This window comes from Trichechus manatus, unplaced genomic scaffold (genome assembly GCF_000243295.1).
Source record: "Trichechus manatus latirostris isolate Lorelei unplaced genomic scaffold, TriManLat1.0 scaffold00119, whole genome shotgun sequence".
NCBI classification, from domain to species: Eukaryota; Metazoa; Chordata; class Mammalia; order Sirenia; family Trichechidae; genus Trichechus; species Trichechus manatus.
Window position 1 is genome coordinate 8395566 of NW_004444055.1, and position 7851 is coordinate 8403416.

The 7851-nt window shown below is 35.8% G+C and overlaps 1 protein-coding gene across 7 annotated transcripts in view; it reads right to left on the minus strand.

Annotated features, from left to right (window-relative positions):
• The window catches only part of CEP83 (centrosomal protein 83), a 151579-nt gene that overhangs the window by 76626 nt on the left and 67102 nt on the right, over positions 1–7851 (minus strand). The gene's annotated exons all lie outside the window — the stretch shown is intronic.

Consider the following 7851-nt stretch of genomic DNA (forward strand, 5'->3'; position numbering starts at 1 on the left):
TCTTCACTGTCTCCAAAAAGAGAGCATATAAAATTTCTGATAAAATAGCATTTTTAAATTTCTATCAGAAATATATCAGATGATTTCCCATATTAGAAAAAAATCTTTGCTAACAAGGTTCATAAGAAATAAAAATATAGTAACAATAGCTAACAACTACTATTTACTAAATCAAACCACTGTACTAGCAATTTCTATGCATTATCTCATTTCATCTTCACAATCATCCTAGGAGATAGGTATTATTATTATTCCCATTCATTGTAACTTCACAAGTGATGCAGAAATATTCTTCAAATAAATGTCTTTTATATCTTTTCTCTATAAAAGCCAAAGAGATGACATTAAATTTTTTAAATAATATTTTATTGTGTTTTAGGTGAAGGTTTATACTGTAAATTAGTTTTCCATTTAACAATTTCTACACAAATTTTCCCATGCCCTTGGTTACAATTTTACAATGTGTCAGCATTCTCATTATTTTCATCTGGTTTATTCTGTTTCGATTTCCCTTCCCCTCCTTGCAGTCTCATCCCTGGTTTTGGGTAAATGTTTATTGTTTGGTCTCATATAGTTAATTATTTAAGGGAGCACGTTACTCACAGTTGATGCTGTTTATTTTATAAACCAATCTATTATCTGGCTGAAAACTGACCTGCAGAAATAACTTCAAATCCAAGTTCAAAGGTTATCTTAGAGCAATAGTCTCGGGGGCTTCTCTAGTCTCTATCAGTCCAGTAGGTCTGGCCTTTTTTAGGTATTTCAGTTTTGTTCTACATGGTTCTACCATGTCTCTATCCAGGACCTTCTATTGTGTTCCTGGTCAGAACAATCAGTAGTGGTAGCTGGACACCATCTAGTTCCTCTAGTCACAGGTTAGAGGAGGCTGTGGTTTAAATTTTAACGCAGAAAAGGCATTTTTCTGGTAGACAGATAATAGAATACATGTGTATTTTTAAAAATAACCATCTTTCATAAGCTTTCATTGAAATATTTCTTACTGATCTTGCTTTGCTGAATTTATTTAACTCACAATTTATACAAACCGCAAGTATCCATTAAAGCAAATAGCTAAAGCTTCAGTGTGTGTGTATATATGTATACAGGATATGTTTCTTTAGTTTGTTTTTGCCAAATAAAATAACCCATCAAAACAAGTTGATCTTGGGGAAGGAAAGAAACTTTACTATATAAATTATAAAATTATAATTGTCAGCAAACATTTGGAAAGTTTTCACATGGAAGAGAGTCCAAAATTATTTTGTGCAGCTCCAAGGAACAGTACCAGAACCAGCCAGGGGGTTATACGGAAGATGATTTCATTTCAATATGAGAGAGAAATGTTTAACATACTCTAATCCATACATAGAATTGATCACTTTAAAAAGTTCACGAGGTTTTCTAGCACTGAAAGCACTGAGCAGAGAATGAAGAGCCCTGTGTCATAAATGTTCTAAATAAAAGGAATTCTCCTTTGAATTGGAGGGAGAATTATCGTTTTTGTAAATAAAGCACCCATGTAAATGATGCACCCACACATACAATACACACAGTGTGCCTAGGAAAATAATGAGCGAGGGAGTTGCATGGAAGGCAAAAAAAAGTATAATGTGCATGTTATTTGTGTAAAAATATGGTAGATAATTATGAACTCTTAAGATGCTGAGGCTCTGAACATGTAAGAGTCAAGATATCCAACATTATACTAGATGTGAACAGGAAAATAATCCCAATTCATTCATTTACTCCATTTATTTATGTCATTCATTCCAAAAATACCTATTTGCCAGGCACTGTTTGAAGCCTTGGGGACACACTATGAGAAAAAAACTTTTGTTTGAGGAAAGTTTCTGTCCTCATGGAGCCAGCATTCAAACAGAATAAAAATGGTCACGATTTGTATCAGTCGCAATCCGACTCAAGAGCAATGGATTTAGGTTTTGGACTATGTGCTAGAGGAGCTCTAGTGGGAAATTGTTGCTCAACTGCTAACTGAAAGGTTGGCAGTTCGAACCCACTCTGTGGCTTTAGGGGTAAAAAACTTGGCAATCTGCTTCTGTAAAGATTACAGCCTAGAAAACCCTATGCGGCAGTTCTACTCTGTCACATGGGAACAACAAAAATTGATTCAACACCTAACAACAACACTATGTGCCAAGCCCTATACTGAAAATTTACATATTATCTCATTAGTCCTCACAACAACCTCTGTTAGGTGACTATTATCCCCATTACCAAATGAGGAAACTAAGGCACAGTGACATAATTACTTGCTGAAGGTCACAGAGCTAGTTAAATATTAGAGCAGGAAGTGGAAGCTAGGTCTGTTTTTATAACAAAGCCTATGCTTTACACCATGATGCCTTATTCCTCTTCCTGTCAATCATCTATCCTTTAAAGTCAAATTTGGCTATCTCCTCTTCTATGAAACTTTTTCTAATTCCTCCAATGAAGTGTAATCTGACCATTCTCTGAAGCCCATATCCTCTTATATCCTTACGTTTCTATCATCTTGTATTTTTCTCTGCACCTAAGTTGCTTTACTATCATGAGTTTTCCCACACACACCCTCATACACTTAAGTTATCTCCTTAAAGTCAAAAACTATGTGTTATTCATTCTTTTATTACTTGTTGCCGTCGAGTCAATTCTGACTCACAGTGAATCTACAGGACAAACTAGAACTGTCCCATAGGGGTTTCTAAGGCTATAAGTCCTTACGGAAGCAGACTGCCACATTGTTCTTTTGCAGAGCAGTTGGTGGGTTCGAATCAGTGACCTTCTGGTTAGCAGTTGGGCACTTAACCACTGCATCATCACAGCTCCTTATTTGTTTATTAAAAATAAAATAAAATAAAACTCGTTGCTGTTGAGTCAATTCTGACTCACAGACCCTCCTCCCAAAAAGAAACTACCAGAGTTCTTCTGCATAGTAGGTACTCAAAAAAGAATTCTGACTTTACTTCAGTGAAACTTGTTACCTTCAAAATTATTTATGAAGACCAAATCTGATTACAACAACAACAAAAAAAAATATTTCAAAGTCTTGACCAACGTCTACTAATCGTAAGCAATTTGTATGTGACCCAAAACAAAGAATTTGCTTAGCTCCTTAAATTGTCATAGCATAATCTGACCCATTTGAAAAAATATAGTCTACCTTATAAAAAATCCATATATAGCACTAAAAAAAAAAAGACCAAGTTCACCAATTAAAATAAAACTATAATTTATCATCTAACTGAATTTAAAACAAAAAGCAATATTCTTTAAACATCCATCAGATTATTACCACCATAGCATTCAGAAAATACACATGGGGGTTCTGCTTTCAGATTGAAGAAATAAAGTTCTAATAAACCATTCTTCCCAATGATAGATAACAACTGTAGGGGAAAAAAAAAAAATCTACCCGAGGGCTTTGGAGTATAGGGGAGGAAAATGGGCAGAATTGAGAGAAGTCTCAAAACTTGTAGGAAGCTCCTAGCCTGGGGAAGGTTTCCTAGTTCTGAAGTTTTGCCCCGAGGGTAGCTGCAGCCAAATTACTCGGCAGGAGGCAAAAATTCTGATAGAAAGTCTATCGTTTTTCAGGCCAGAGAAAGGGAAGGAGCCTGGGGTAAACAAGGCTTCTAGAAAATGACAGGGAAGTTCCAGAAAGAAGAGGGCTAGAGAAGAGGAATTCTATTTTCTATATATAAGCTCTTCCCAAGTGTCTGGCTGGCCCCTGAACCATGCACACATGAGACATACTAGTAAAAGCAGACTGAACTGAGATGTATCCTGCTGTGCACCCCAGGTGAGAGTATGCAGATTGAATCTTACTAGTTAATTGTCTACTAAAGCAAAATTTTAACACTCTTTAGAATAATACAGCAGAACCAAGAATCTCCACAAGATAACACTCACAATGTTTATGATACAATCTATAGTAACTCGTCATACCAAAAGCCAGGAAAAGGTGACCCATTCTCTAGGGAAAAGACAATCAACTGAGGCCAATCTTGAAAAGACCAGGTATTGGAATTACTAGACAAAGACTGTCAAATAGCTATTTTATCTATATTCAATGAGGCAAATTAAGGAGAAGAATAGAAAGGTTTAAATGTAACTACATGAAAACGTTAGAACTAAAAACTGAATTTACTGTAATCAAAAAAATCTACCGAACAGACTTAATAACAATAGAACTGACAAGAAAGGAGTCAATGAACTTGAAGACAAAGGAATAGAAATAGAAATTATCCAACCTAAAAGGGAAAGAGAAAAACACTTGAAACAAACAAACAAACAAACAAAAAGAGCCTCATAGATCTGTGGAACAATATAAAACATAACATACATGTAATCAGAATTCCAGAAGAGATTGAAAAAACACGACAGAAAAAAAATATCTGAAGGAATAAGGGTAAAAATCTTCCTAAATTTGTTGAAAGACATAAATGTATACAGAAAGAAGCTCAGTGAATCCCAAACAAGATAAATTTGAAGAAAACCACACCTAGGCACAACACAGTCAATCTGCTGAAAACCAAAGATTAAGAAAAAATATTGAAAGCAACCAGAGAAAAATGACACACTACATACAGGTAAATAATGACACGAATATCTGTGGACTTCTCATTAGAAACCATGGAGATCAGAATATAGTGGAACATATCCTTAAAGTGCTGAAAGAAAGAAGAAGGAAAAAAACAAAACAAAACTGCAAACCAAGAATCCTATATTCAGAGAAATTATCCTTCAAAAATGAAGAAGAAATAAAGACATTATCATACACACAAAAACTAAGAGAAGTCATCACCACCAGACACCCAACTACAAGAAATACAAAAGGAAACTCTCAAGCTGAAAAGAAATGAGGCAAACTAGGATTATCAGGAAAGAATGAAGAACACTGTAAATAGTAAATATCTGAATCAATATAAAGTCTTTTTCCCTCTCTTAACTTTCTTAATATACACCTGATTGTTCAAAGTAAAATGTTAACATTGTCCTGAGGGTTTTATAATTAATGTAAACATGATACATATGACAACTATAGCATGAATGATGGCAATGGGGGGACAGGTAAATGGATGATTATGATTGCAAGGTTTCTACCATTTACATTAAGTGGTAGGAACATCTAAGACTGTAAAAAAAAATACATACTGCAATCCCCAGAACAGGGGATTGGGTAATGCAAAAGTAATGCAAACAAGTATATCTAGCAAGTCAACAGGTAAGATATAATTCTAAAAGATATCCAAATAAACCACAAGAAGAAAAGAAAGGCACACAAAACAGAGAGAACAAACAGAAAACAAATAATAAAACCACATCAATATTAACATTAATGTCAATGAACTAAATACTCATATTAAAAGACAGCAATTATTAGGACAAACTAAATAACAAGACCCAACTATATGCTAGCTACAAGAGATGCAATTTAATTTAAGATCATAGGTTGAGAGTAAGAAAATGGAAAGAAAAAGGTATAGCAAGCAAACAGTAAGGTTAAGAGGCTAAAGTGGCTATATTAACATCAGATAAAAGAGATTTTTTTAAATTTTATTTTATTGTTGTACTTTAAGTGCAAGTTTACAATTAAAGTTAGTCTCTCATACAAAAATTTATACGTACACTGTTATGTGACCTTACTTGCTCTCCCTATACTATGACGGCACCCTCCTCCTTTCTACCCGATTTCCCATGTCCATTCAACCAGCTCCTGACCCTCTCTACCTTCTCATCTCACCTCCGGACAGGAGCTGCCCATTTAGTCTCATGTATCTACCTGAGCTAAGAAGCACACTCTTCACAAGTATCATTTTATGTCCCATAGTCTAGCCTAAACTTTGTCTGAAGAGTTGGCCTCAGGAATGATTGTAGGTCTGGGTTAACAGAGGGTCTCGGGGCCATGCTTTCTGGGCTTCCTCCAGTCTCAGTCAGACCAATAAGTCTGGTCTTTTTACTAGAATGTGAGTTCTTCACCCCACTTTTCTCCTGCTCCATTAGGGACTCTGTTGTGTTCCCTATCAGGGCAGTCGCTGGTGGTAGCCAGGCATCATCTAGTTCTTCTGGTCTCAGGTTAATTCAGTCTCTGGTTTATGTGGCCCCTTCTGTCTCTGGGCTAATACTTTCCTTGTAACTTTGGTGTTCTTCATTCTCCTTTACTCCAGATGAGCTGGGACCAATTGATGCATCTCAGATGGCCGCTCGCTAGCTTTTAAGACCCCAGATGCCAATCACCAAAGCAGGATGCAGAACATTTTCTTAATAAACTTTGTTATGCCAAATGACAGATAAAAGAGATTTTAAGACAAAGGTATTAATAAGATAAAAAAGAACATTTCATAATTTAAAAAAAGTCAGTTTATCAGAAAGATATAACAATCATAAATATGTATGTACCTGATAACAAAACCCCAAAATACATAAAGCAAGAATTGACAGACACGGAAAATTCAATAATCATAGTAATAGATTTTAACAAGCCTCTCTCAACAATTCACAGAATAATGAGACAGAAAATCAGCAAAGACACTGATACTGCTGTTTAGATGTAATTGATATTTAGAGAATATCACAACCAACAACCTCCCACACATCTGTCAGTTTGTCATACCGTGGGGGGCTTGCATGTTGCTGTGATGCTGGAAGCTATGCCACCAGTATTCAAATACCAGCAAGGTAACTCAGGGAGGACAGGTTTCAGCTGAGTTTCCAGACTAAGACAGACTAGGAAGAAGGACACGGTGGTCTACTTCTGAAAAGAATTAGCCAGTGAAAACCTTATCAATAGCAGCAGAACACTGTCTGATATAGTGCCGGAAGATGAGCCCCTCAGGTTGGAAGGTACTCAAAATACAACTTGGGGAAGAGCTGCCTCCTCAAAGTAGAGTCAACCTTAATGACGTGGATGGAGTCAAGCTTTTGGGACCTACATTTGCTGATGTGGCACAACTCAAACTGAAAAGAAACAGTTGCAAACATCCATTAATAATTGGAATGTGGAATGTACGAAGCATGAGTCTAGAAAAATTGGAAATTGTCAAAAATGAAATGGAACGCGTAAACATCAATATCCTAGGCATTAGTGAGCTGAAATGGACTGGTATTGACCATTTTGAATCAGACAATCATACGGTCCACTATGCCAGGAATGACAACTTGAAAAGGAATGGCAATGCATCCGTTGTCAAAAAGAACATTTCAAGATCTAACCTGATGTACAACGCTGTCAGTGACAGGATAACATCCATACATCTACAAAGAAGACCAGCTAATATGACTATTCAAATTTACACACTAACCACTAAGGCTAAAGATGATGAAATTGAAGATTTTTACCAACTTCTGCAGTTGGAAATTGATCAAACATGCAATCAGGATGCACTGATTATTACTGGTGATTAGAATGCAAAAGCTGGAAACAAAGAAGGAGTGGTAGTTGAAAAATATGGCCTTGGTGATAGACATGATGACGGATATCGTATGATACAATTTTGTAAGACCAATGACTTCGTCACTGCAAATATCTTTTTTCACCAACATAAATGGCAACTATTCCATGATGAAAAGATCAATATCATCAGTCAGAACAAGGCAAGGGGCCGACTGCAGAACAGACCATCAACTGCTCATATTCAAGTTCAAGTTGAACCTGAAGAAAATTAAAACAAGAAGAGCCAAAGTACGATTTTAACTATATCCCACCTGAATTTATACATCATCTCAAGAATAAATTTGACGCGTTGAATACTAATGACAGAAGACCAGAAGAGTTGTGGAATGACATCAAGGACATCATACATGAAGAAAGCAAGAGGTCATTAAAAAGACAGGAAAGAAAGAAAAGACCAAAAT